This window comes from Mya arenaria, chromosome 17 (assembly GCF_026914265.1).
Source record: "Mya arenaria isolate MELC-2E11 chromosome 17, ASM2691426v1".
NCBI lineage: Eukaryota > Metazoa > Mollusca > Bivalvia > Myida > Myidae > Mya > Mya arenaria.
Genome location: NC_069138.1, coordinates 21,637,321 through 21,651,990, shown reverse-complemented (window position 1 = coordinate 21,651,990; position 14,670 = coordinate 21,637,321). Strand labels below are relative to the sequence as shown.

General features: G+C 36.7%; 1 protein-coding gene across 2 annotated transcripts in view; it reads right to left on the bottom strand.

Moving 5' to 3' along the window:
- The window catches only part of LOC128224808 (uncharacterized), a 57,120-nt gene that overhangs the window by 28,376 nt on the left and 14,074 nt on the right, over positions 1–14,670 (bottom strand). The gene's annotated exons all lie outside the window — the stretch shown is intronic.

Sequence of the window (14,670 nt, the reverse complement as noted above, 5' to 3'; positions counted from 1 at the left end):
TTAACTCACGATCATTGTCGTCTACCTTAATTTGTATTTACAAAGTATCTTTATTATGCTTTAGAAGACAATTGTAATTGTAGTTAATTGCCTAAAAGAAAATAGTTCGCTGTTTTGGCATTATATTGTCAATGCTTCGGTGGTCAATGCATGAAATTTATAATAATTTGTAAGCACATTATCTTAGTTGCTCGAAATTGGATATACCTAATATAGGGACCGTCCAAGACAGATTCCATAGCAACACAAGGTCGGGTAATCGCCCAAATATGCAACATTGAACCAACTACATGTATAATTACAGTTGCATAAAAGGCTAAAACCCTTGATACCAGATGACAATTATATTATTCATGATCAAAGTGGATCGCATCATTAACATGGTGTAAAAGTTGAAACATGAAAGTATTAAAACAGAGACAAAAGACTACTAGCACTTAAAATTGACAAAATTAGTGTGCATGTTCTATAACTCATGGTGAAACAAATGCCCCTTCCATGTAGAGAAAGTGTACTCTTTTATTCTCTAAACAAAATGACGACCATCGGCTAAGTCAAAAGAATTAAAAGATAGAAATATATTTAAAGTTGAAATAACATTGACGTTCGAAGCAAGTTTGCGCTTGGACTCAAACGGAATTCTAACAAAACTGGGATCATATATTCTTTCGACTAAAATCGCCCAACTTCTTAACACAGAAAATCATGTAGCAGTAGCAAAGGATACCTGTTTTACTTATGCAAGAAAGAGTACCTCGAGAAAAAAGGATTTAAGTTTTCCAAAATTCTAAACATGTTTGTTTGCACGTTCTAGATATATTTCATCACTAATATGTTCTTCCACGGACCCTTAATCTTCATACCAGCTTCATGTTACCAGAAAGAATAACGGTACTCTGTCTATCTAATCAATGTCAATAATAAACTCAAAACATATATAAAGATAGACTTTGGCATTAAAAGTATTAAGTTTGCGATTGTGTACCAAAATACTTGGTTAACTTGTCCAGTCAACCTGACCATTAAAAATGTTAAACCGCGATCGCCCGGGGACGCCGGGGTCCGAGCTTAAACCTCGAATGATCCGATAGTTCGAACGACCCAACTTTTCATTTTATTTTGTTATGCAATGAATAAAAATGTTGTTTTGTTTCCAAATTTGAAAGTCATCATACCACTTGTTTACTTCTGCACCGATAATGTATTGCGTTGTGGAAACCGCTCATGTGCTCGAAGGCAGTCGTACACACTGTGTGTTTCTAGTAAATTGTCTGCTAGGCATTGAATCTTGTGCCTCTATACTTCCTGTTTCATGAATAATACTCACATTTGCAGGGTGACCTGCGAGGGGTTTTCACATGGGACACCACGGGTTATTACTGATGTTTACAAACAAGCAAGAGATGTTAATTTCTAAATAACCTTTTTACCAACAGATATGAAAATAGTTCTTAGCCTATAAAATACTTTTCTATTTTCTGCTTCTAAACGTGTGAATTACTTCAGATTTGTTTATAATTTAATGCCGCAATCCTTGGCCAAAATTTCAAAGTTCACAAAATAATTATGTCCATCTCAACTTTCAAGGGGGCGTGGGGGTGTCAGTCGCTTCCTTTGCTTGCTTTAAGCTAAACTCGTTATTTATTTTGTCTGGCCAGTATCCAATCTCAAAAAACCGGGAAAAGGGCATAAGTACTTTTATATCCGAAAAAGGTATTAGGCTATTGTCAATATGTCATTAATTGTTTCTCATTTGAAATCCAATTACCGCACAACTGTTACTTTTCATGGACGGGGATAGTGAGATGGACAATTCAATCTTCATACCAAGTAAGCTGACATGATTCGTACGGATATAAAACTGTCGAAGATAAATTTCCAACCAAAACTGTACTCTGTCTATTAACAAAAACACTCGGCCGGTATTCATAAAACACCTTAAGTAATTTCTTTACTTAAATCAGTTCCCCGCGTTAAGTATCTCACTACCCATATGATATAATAACTTTAAATTGCCTAAAATAATTCATTTTCATGAATTGTATTTTATATTCATGTTTTTATGTTACACACATTTTGACTTTTGAGCTAAGAAATGATTTAAAATGTTTTATGAAAACGAACCCTGGTATGAACTATGGCCAAGAATCTTTCGAAAGGCGTGCAACCGAAAAAACCCACTTATTTTTACATTATTGTGTTTATACGGATGGAGCACGTTCGAAGTCAGCAAATATAAGGTACGTTGGTTTTTTTAACTATACACAGAGACAAATTCTAAGTGGACAACAAACACAAGTATATGCTCCATTCAAAAGAAAACAAATATTTCGTAGTTCCGTACTGATTTCATGTGGGTGCTAACCATATAATGTATATCCGGCGAACAATAGAGCGCGTGCAGTCGCTACAGTCTGATATGTCCCGCAAACCATAAAGCGCGTGCAGTCGCTACAGTCTGATATGTCCCGCAAACCATAAAGCGCGTGCAGTCGCTACAGTCTGATATGTCCCGCGAACCATAAAGCGCGTGCAGTCGCTACAGTCTGATATGTCCCGTGAACCATAAAGCGCGTGCAGTCGCTACAGTCTGATATGTCCCGTGAACCATAAAGCGCGTGCAGTCGCTACAGTCTGATATGTCCCGCAAACCATAAAGCGCGTGCAGTCGCTACAGTCTGATATGTCCCGCAAACCATAAAGCGCGTGCAGTCGCTACAGTCTGATATGTCCCGCGAACCATAAAGCGCGTGCAGTCGCTACAGTCTGATATGTCCCGCAAACCATAACACGTGTGCAGTCGGTAAGGTCTGAAATGTCCCGCGAAAAATAAAGCGCGTGCTGTGATATGTACCGCGAAAAAAATAAAGCGCGTGCAGTCGCTACATTCTTATATGTACCGCGAACAAAAACACTCGTGCAGTCGGTTTAGTCTGAAATGTCCGGCGAACAAAAACACATAAGTAATCTGTACGGTCTGAAATGTCCGGCGAACTAAAACACATGTGCAGTCGTTACAAACTGAAATGCCCCGCGAACAAAAACACATAAGTAATCTGTACGGTCTGAAATGTCCGGCGACCTAAAACACATAAGTAATCTGTACGGTCTGAAATGTCCGGCGAACTAAAACACATGTACAGTCGTTACAAACTGAAATGCCCCGCGAACAAAAACACGCGTACAGTCGTTACGATTTGAAATTACCGGCGAACAAAAACACATATTTAATCGGTACAGTCTGAAATGTCCTCATATCCGGTGAACAATAGCACGTGTGAAGTCGGTACGGTGGACAATAACACGTGTGGACAATAACACGTGTGAAGTCGGTACGGTCCGATATATCCGATGGACAATAACACGTGCGAAGTCGGAACGGTCTGACATATCCGGTGGATAATAACACGTGTGAAATCGGTACGGCTTGACATATCCGGTGGACAGTAAAGCTTCTGTAGTCGGTTTTGTCTGAAAGCGTCGGATAACTATGCCTGCTTGTGAACAACGTACACTTAAACAGAAATAGAAAACAACATCCAACGCGACACGGACATTTTTGGCAAAACCGTCGAGGTCTTATATACGTTTAACAAAGAGATGATTGGTATGGAAGCCATAATTGAATAAAAGCAATTTTATTCAATTTCATCGTTTTTGAAATTTTCTGTTTAAAAAAACCCACTATATTATTAAACTATAAAATTTCATTCACATGTATTGCTGTGTCTGTTTTCACTCTTCAACTTTTGAATTATATATAATTTCACAGCATTACATATTTATTTCTTATGAAAACATGTCTGTTCTACTGAGGACAGTGTTGCAAGCATTTGAAAAATAAAAGCCTTTTAAAATGGTCAATAAACTAAATATTAAACAAATAGTATGTACCATATTATTAAATGGACACTATCTGTAACAGTTCTGTTAAATAGGGTATAGAATTCCACCAAACAACGACATCAATATCAATAAGTCGCACAACATCCTTGTTTTGCCCAGATACATCAAACAGCCAGCGCCATTAAGTTTTTAACGTCATAACGTGACAGGCGTGTGGGCGCCTCGTAGCGCGACAGGTAGTGGTGAGAAAACTGGTAAAGGAATTCTGAAAAGCATGACTTGCCTCAGATGACAGGATCAGGACGCTGAAAAGTTCAACGAACCATGTCCTTGACAACACGTGTACAGTAGCATGTATCAATACAAAACCTATGATATGCGGTTAATCAAATGAGTGATGGCCTGGATGTTTCACAGATGACTCAAGTGCCATAACTAAGCCCAATGCATTTTTGACGACATTTATCTAATCACGGTTGTATTTTTGTTTGGATGAATAGGGTTGTTAAATAAACACGCTGGAGTTTCTCGATTTAGATTATTTTTGTTAAATGTCTACTACATGCTAAGTGATATCGTGTTTCTGTTTACCTATATTATAAATGGTGTTGTCTCATAAAACGAATTATCGGGGTTGTTTTACAAAATGCGATTAAACGCTAATAGATAACACGATGAAATAATAAAAGAAAGTTTATTCAAAGAAATATAACACACTATACATATTTGAAATAGGCAAACATTACCCGTGATCAAATTATATCATATTTTCTTTTAGTCTGATTGGCAATAAATATGAATGGTGTACGTCGAATACTTAGATAATAGTTCATAATTAGCTTCAATGTTATAATTTGGGAGCGCAAAGCGACCGCAGTCCAGGGTAATTTCATCAAGTTTTAACGCATGAACTATAATTATCTAAACGTAAAGCTAAGGGATTACAAAGCAGATTATATATTTCAATGGACAGACAGGCTTATGAATTGTCCATTAGATACTATAATTGATTGAACTTAAAACTTGATTGCTTGAATCAAAATTAAGTGGAACTCACCCGAGAACACAATTTAAAGGTCATGTGAACGAGTTTCAAGATATCTATTTTCATCATATTTTCTTATTGTGTGTAGCTTATTGCATATTTCCATTAACTTAATTAGATTAAGCTAAAATGATGGAAACAATCGAATTGTGGTTTTGGGTTTTCCTGAATCCGAGTGAAAGGAACTGTTATTTTGAAACAAATGGAAAAAGTCGGGTCCGTTCTTCGGTAACAGTTCTTATCAATGGGTTATTCTTTGGATCCCTTCAACCAGTATTACTTCAAACAAAAAACAAAGTTTTAAAAACGAATGAATTTTGATTGATATTTTCCAAAATTGACTACCAAATGTTGAGCTATATGTACCCTCGAGAAAGGTTTTACTCATAGCGTTCACGTGTCTTTAAAGGGACTTGCTCATGTTTTGGATCAAAATATGTTTCCCCGATAAAACATCAAAAACGCTTATTTGAAGTATTTTGGTTTTAGTGGGGTTCAATCCAATGCCGGTATAGTCAAGAAAAAATAGAAACCGACGCCTACACCACCACGCCACGAGGACTTATCCTTCTAACAATACATTGATTACATCACATAATAATGTAAATCAACCAATCTCGCTACAGCAAAGCCATTTTAAAAGCTAATGAAAAATGTCGTCTTTAAAGACGATATTCAAGTTAACATCAAGATTTACTGAAGGGTTCAAGTTTTTGATATTACACCCCTAATTATTTGCCCTACTTTATTCGTCATACAAAAATGATTTATACAAAAAAGTAATGGGCAAGTCCCTTTAAATTCGTGTAATGGCCATCTTCGGGACCATTCTGAAATGCACCCGAAAATCACGTGAATTCAGTATGAACATAGGATATAATATTGACATTTAAAAGTGATATATTTGAAATTGAGAGGATCGGTGACTTGCATGTACATGAATGTCACCATTCTAATAGTTTGATGGAAGAAAGTCTCCATTGACACAAGATAATTTGTTATTCAATAGTAGCTGGATTCATGACGTGAGTAAAATATTGATTTCCAATCGTTACTCAGACGATGAACAATCATTCCTAAATAACTATCAGTCCGGGTAGATTGCCATAAAATGAATCTTAGATTGCATCGCGTTGTATCAAGGTGCGTGTACAAGTTGTTTGAATTAAATTAGATTCGATAACATTGAAATAATCACCGTTTAGTTAAGGGCAGAGTTTGAATCACTATTGTTTATGAACTTGTCTTAATCAAACAAAGAGAATTGTCATACACTCAAGTAATATACATGTGTGTTTATACCAAACTGTAAAATATTAACAAACGATGATTCATATTAAACCTTTACTTTAATAATCACATGATGGATTACCATCCATTGCCATACATTACCATGCATTGCCATACATCACCATACATTGCCATACATCACCATACATTGCCATACATCACCATGCATTGCCATACATCACCATACATTGCCATACATCACCATACATTGCCATACATCACCATACATAGCCATACATCACCATATATTGCCATACATCACCATACATTGCCATACATCACCATGCATTGCCATACATCCCCATACATTGCCATACATCACCATACATTGCCATACATCACCATTCATTGCCATACATCACCATACATTGCCATACATCACCATACATTGCCATACATCACCATACATTGCCATACATCACCATACATTGCCATACATCACCATACATTGCCATACATCACCATACATTGCCATACATACATCACCATACATTGCCATACATCACCATACATTGCCATACATACATCACCATACATTGACATACATCACCATACATTGCCATACATCACAATACATTGCCATACATCACCATACATTGCCATACATACATCACCATACATTGCCATACATCACCATGCATTGCCATACATCACCATACATTGCCATACATTGTCATACATCACCATACATTGCCATACATCACCATGCATTGCCATACATCCCCATACATTGCCATACATCACCATTCATTGACATACATCACCATACATTGCCATACATCACCATACATTGCCATACATCACCATACATTGCCAAACATCACCATACATTGCCATACATCACCACACATTGTCATACATCACCATACATCACCATACATTACCATACATCACCATACATCACCATACATCACCATACATTGCCATACATCACCATGCATTGCCATGCATTGCCATACATTGCCATACATCACCATGCATTGCCATACATCACCATACATTGCCATACATCACCATACATTGCCATACATCACCATACATTGCCATACATCACCATGCATTGCCATACATCACCATACATTGCCATACATCACCATACATTGCCATACATCACCATTCATTGCCATACATCACCATACATTGCCATACATCACAATGCATTGCCATACATCACCATGCATTGCCATACATCCCCACACATTGCCATACATCACCATACATTGCCATACATCACCATTCATTGCCATACATCACCATACATTGCCATACATCACCATACATTGCCATACATCACCATACATTGCCATACATCACCATACATTGCCATACATCACCATACATTGCCATACATCACCATACATTGCCATACATCACCATACATTGCCATACATCACCATACATCACCATACATTGCCATACATCACCATGCATTGCCATACATCACCATACATTGCCATACATCACCATACATTGCCATACATCACCATACATTGCCATACATCACCATACATTGCCATACATCACCATGCATTGCCATACATCACCATACATTGTCATACATCACCATACATCACCATACATTACCATACATCACCATACATCACCATACATTGCCATACATCACCATACATTGCCATACATCACCATGCATTGCCATGCATTGCCATACATTGCCATACATCACCATGCATTGCCATACATCACCATATATTGCCATACATCACCATACATTGCCATACATCACCATACATTGCCATACATCACCATGCATTGCCATACATCACCATACATTGCCATACATCACCATACATTGCCATACATCACCATGCATTGCCATACATCACCATGCATTGCCATACATCACCATACATTGCCATACATACATCACCATACATTGCCATACATCACCATACATTGCCTAACATCACCATACATTGCCATACATTGCCATACATCACCATGCATTGCCATACATCACCATACATTGCCATACATCACCATGCATTGCCATACATCACCATACATTGCCATACATTGCCATACATCACCATACATTGCCATACATCACCATGCATTGCCATACATCACCATGCATTGCCATACATCCCCATACATTGCCATACATCACCATTCATTGACATACATCATCATACATTGCCATACATCACCATACATTGCCAAACATCACCATACATTGCCATACATCACCATACATTGCCATACATCACCATACATTGCCATACATTGCCATACATCACCATAAATCACCATGCATTGCCATACATCACCATACATTGCCATACATCAACATACATTGCCATACATCACCATACATTGTCATACATCACCATACATCACCATACATTACCATACATCACCATACATCACCATACATTGCCATATATCACCATACATTGCCATACATCACCATGCATTGCCATGCATTGCCATACATTGCCATACATCACCATGCATTGCCATACATCACCATACATTGCCATACATCACCATACATTGCCATACATCACCATACATTGCCATACATCACCATGCATTGCCATACATCACCATACATTGCCATACATCACCATACATTGCCATACATCACCATTCATTGCCATACATCACCATACATTGCCATACATCACAATGCATTGCCATACATCACCATGCATTGCCATACATCCCCACACATTGCCATACATCACCATACATTGCCATACATCACCATTCATTGCCATACATCACCATACATTGCCATACATCACCATACATTGCCATACATCACCATACATTGCCATACATCACCATACATTGCCATACATCACCATACATTGCCATACATCACCATACATTGCCATACATCACCATACATTGCCATACATCACCATACATCACCATACATTGCCATACATCACCATACATTGCCATACATCACCATACATTGCCATACATCACCATACATTGCCATACATCACCATACATTGCCATACATCACCATACATTGCCATACATCACCATGCATTGCCATACATCACCATACATTGTCATACGTCACCATACATCACCATACATTACCATACATCACCATACATCACCATACATTGCCATACATCACCATACATTGCCATACATCACCATGCATTGCCATGCATTGCCATACATTGCCATACATCACCATGCATTGCCATACATCACCATATATTGCCATACATCACCATACATTGCCATACATCACCATACATTGCCATACATCACCATGCATTGCCATACATCACCATACATTGCCATACATCACCATACATTGCTATACATCACCATACATTGCCATACATCACCATACATTGCCATACATTGCCATACATCACCATACATTGCCATACATCACCATACATAGCCATACATCACCATATATTGCCATACATCACCTTGCATTGCCATACATCACCATACATTGCCATACATCACCATACATTGCCATACATCACCATGCATTGCCATACATCACCATGCATTGCCATACATCACCATACATTGCCATACATCACCATACATTGCCATACATCACCATGCATTGCCATACATCCCCATACATTGCCATACATCACCATGCATTGCCATACATCCCCATACATTGCCATACATCACCATACATCACCATACATTGCCATACATCACCTTGCATTGCCATACATCACCATGCATTGCCATACATCACCATACATTGCCATACATCACCATACATTGCAAGAAATTGACTAAATTAGACCTTTTGTCTAAAAGTTTACAAATAACTTGATTTAAGGCGGAATCATGATGCAAAGCAAAACGACATCAAACGAGAAAAATCAACGTCTGAAGACAAAAGGCACATACCAATTGAATATACAGCCTTGTAACGGTCAGTGAAGCAATAGCTCACCACTTAACGAGACGTAGACAATAAAGATAAGTAATCGAAAAAGCATTGCAGAGGTTTTCCTGTATGCTAATATACAAAAGGCAATTATGGCTTTATATTAGCCACTTACGTCCTATTTAGTTATATACTATGATACATATATCTTGCACATCAGATAAGTATTTCCGCTGAAATTGGGCGTAATGGAAAGTTCGATCTGACATCCCAAGTTAAATTTAATGTTTCAATAGAGCGCGATCGAATATATATTTATACATAAAAATCAATACCACAATTAAAATATATAAGCATCAAATAGGCAATTTTAAGAGGAACGTTTTGACGACACCCTTGATCTCAAATAATTACACGTCATGGCGTCAGTAAACAACGTCACACGCATTCTTTATTGAAAAGTATAAAAATACTTGTTCTACGTCAATTTCAAACATAGTGATGATTAAGTGCGTCCAAGATAAAATATAAATAATGTGAAAATCCCACCCTCGGACACGCTTGACGGAAGCTTGGCGAGCCTCGTTACCGGATTGTGCGCGTGAAATTTGATCGGATTTTGCGTTACGGGCCGCAAAAACATAAAAAATATTATTATGCTCTTATGTGTTGTTCCTTATTTGAAAAAATATACATGTACTATGATATTCATATAAACACACCCAGTAAACAGACTCAATGACCTCATGCGTATTACTAGTAACACCGAAAATGAGTTCAAATTAAGAGGTAGCAATGTTCAATTAATAGAGTACAGGCATTTTTTTATGAATTGGCGAGAAGTATGACAATTAGTCATTTTAGAAACTGTAGTCATATTTGACAATTGTTTAATATCAAACCAGCTTTCGATTCACACGATTATTGAATCTCAATTGTCATCATACGACGACATGTACTCTTCAAGATTAGAAAACGTAATCTGGCTGGGGAAATTAGAGTTCAAGGTGTATTTTCTATAATTGTAAATGTATCACTACTGGGAGCCAACGAGGCACGTTTCATAGCATTAAATCATTTTGTATTAAGGCAGTTAATCTATAGTGTTGTGGAAAACTGTCACTGCAATGCAACTAGACTGCTCCCCGAAGTCAATGTCACTGATATTTCATATTTGCCAAGAAAGCGAATATGGTGAAATATAACAGCTTTGTGGTCAATATAATTCCCGCAAAACGATATCAAGCTAAACCAGATCGACTTCCATTTCAATTCTTTCATTTTGGTTCCATACATGCCCGTCTAAACCGTTGGAATGTTGACAAAATATTGTGTGGAAGGTCAATTGCATTTTTTGTCAAACACTTTCCTTTGCTCGAAGGCACAATGGTGATTTATTTGTGTCTGGCCAATATACAATCTCAAACCAGAAGGCAGACAAAAACACTCTTATTTCCGAGAAAGGTATTAGGGTTTTGTCAATATGCCATTAATTGTTTCTCATTTGTAATCCAGTTATCACAAAGTATGCTAAACAAGTCTGAGAATGGCCAGTCTGGTTATATCATATATTCCGTTAAAATACAAAAAGGTGCTATAATTGTTCCGACCATTCGAATACATTTTTGAAGAACATAATTGTTATGCTAGTATTCATTTACGGGCATTGATGTATATGTTTGGCAAATAATAAAACTTCTACATTTACGCAAACCATATAGTTCTGGTGTCTGGCAACTAAGTGGACTTGCGTCGTTTGAAAGGTCTGACCATATCGGGTAAAAATGTCAAACGATCTATAAGCAAACAAATGTATAAACTGTGGGCCACAAATTCCCAGTTCCTCCCTTAGGGGAATTTATTTAGTATGATGTTCCTTAAAAAAACATATCAAAACTTATCATTTTCCAGTTTTTGTCATTTAGAAATTGGTGCTATATGCAACAAAGTGAGTGTTGTCTGTGAGATATTTGGTATTAAATGAATACATCTATTTTGAAGCTGATGAAAAAGTAAATTAATTTTACACTACATCATAGCAAGTTTGTTGGAACACAGGGCATTAGTTAACATGATTTGATAAGTTCTCAATAAGACACTATTTAAAGGCATAAACTACACAATTAAGAACATCTTAAACATAAAAACCATAGGCTATTTCAAATCAGGAATAAAACAACATTTCTTTAACTTAATGTGCATTGTGTTACGTATATTGCATGTTGTTTGTTTTGCTTGAAATATATTAATGTTTACCAAATTAAGCATAATTTAGCATGTTATTACATACAAACATTACGGGCTAAGAATATTTTGGTGGAAAAGGCTTTACAACCCATACAGTTCAAGGTAACGTACATCAGGTTAAGACCATTTCATGCCTTGGTTTGCTTGAAATAAAACTATTGTGCAATTTGCATAAATGAAGCTTGCTTCTTCCTATTGAGGGACACTAAATTTCAGTTAAATATGCTTCTTTAAAGCTGCACTCTCACAGATTGAACGTTTTGACAATTTTTTTTAAATTTTTGTCTTGGAACGAGCAATTTTTTGCGAAAATCCATGGAAACCAGTTATATAAGACTTCTGACAAAAAAAAATAGATCGAAGATTTTCATATTTAAGTTAAAAAAAATATGTTTTATCCATTTTCCAGAAACGGTTTAGGCCATAAAACATTAATTTTCGAACGGAAATATGAAAATCTACGATCTGATTTTTTGTAAGCAAACTTATATCATTGGTTTGCAAATATTTACGCAAAAAGTTGCTTCCTCCAAGACAAAAAATAAAAAGTTGTAAAAATGGTATATCTGTGAGAGTGCAGCTTTTGAGGGTTGACAAGATAGCTAAGTGAGTAGCGCTAATAGCTAACAATCTGGTGGTCAGTGGTTTTAATTACAAATGTATGAAGGCAGTTATTTTTTTTAATCTAAAACATATTGAGGGTAACCACAGTTATATCCTTTTAAACATTTGTGATGCATCAACACACAAAATAAAACAGGATGTTACATCCGGCGCCATGGTGTTTTAGAAGGCGTTATTAATTCAATGACCCGGCAAGATGCTCTGGGCTCTGTTTGCCTGCACACTATTGAATTAACTATAAAGATTAATAGTAAAATGCAATCACGTAGTTTACAGTTCATATTATTTTTTCCGAGGAAGCTAATAGCGGTCCAACCTAGTGAATTAATACAAGTTATATGTACACAGACTTTTTAATCTCCAACGCTAAGTCATTACTGTGTTGATCACGTTATACAATGTCACAGCCTTATGAAGTATGAGTCATGTCCGTTAAGTTTGTGGACAATGTCAATAAATCGCAAATGTGTTGAACATTAAAAACATATTACCATGTTATGCAGTCGTACTTGAATAAATGGCAGAGATTCTTGTGTTTAATTGTAGTGTATACAAAAGCATTAGCTAACATACCATTGGTTGTCCGGTTAGCGTAGTGGTTAGCGCACTCGCTTCTCACCTAGGCGACCCGGGTTCGAATCCTGGCTCGGGCGCATGTGAGTTTGGTTCTTGGACACCAAGCCGGACAAGACCACACTCTCGCGTAAAATCGGGCCAACGAGAGTGATTAATATAATGTTGTAATGACTTGTTTCACAATCGTTGTAAAATAAATATGTTTAAACTAAACTAACATACCATGACACCCCTCCCCCCACACATACCAGTTACTTCGGGGCAATGGTAATAAAGCGTTTTGCCAATAGCGGTCACTTCAGTACGATATTATTTCAGATACGGTGAAATTCATTGAAAAGCAAAAACAATTAAGAACGTTACTAATGATAGATTAATGCAAAATTGTTTTAACTTTAGCGTTAAAATGATATAGCCTATCATTGTTATTTTCGTTACCTCGACAGACCAGCCGGATTACCTTGGTCATTTCAGTGAATTGAAATAACCAAAATGTTACCGATATTAAGCATAAACACTCCCAATATGACCGACCATTTAACACCAACATGTATCCGATATTAAGCATAAAAACCTGTGACCGACCATGTAGATGTCAATAATTTAGTTTTTCGAATTGATATTTATATGAAAAGCTACCAAAACAAGTACAGCAGTCGAAAGTTCAAACATAAACAATCACAAACAAGAAACACGGAACAACAACACAAAACACCACAAACATCACACTATATATACGATAAATACACAAAACACCACAAACATCACACTATATATACGATAAATACACAAAATACTATGGATGTGTTTATCAAGTAGGTACCGCCAAAGAGTAAAATGTAAATTTATTGGAGGTTTAAAGTAGTTCATGTGCACAACCTCACTCTTCTTAACAATACCCAATAAAGTTAGTACGTAAGTGTAAAATCTTATCAAGGTATGAATTAACTTAAGGAACCTTAATAATAAAACAAATAACAATAAACGTATAGGTAAACCCGAAGTACTTCTATGATTAGGAATCCCGACTCTATCTGCAGGGTCTAACATTTTATATATCAAAGCTGTCCACGTCTCGTGTATGTGCTTTCTAATGAGCTCTTTTCACTATTACATGCTCTTCTACTCGGAGAAACGAGAACACATCTCAAATACTGCGCACAATATATGCTCGTTTTCTAACACA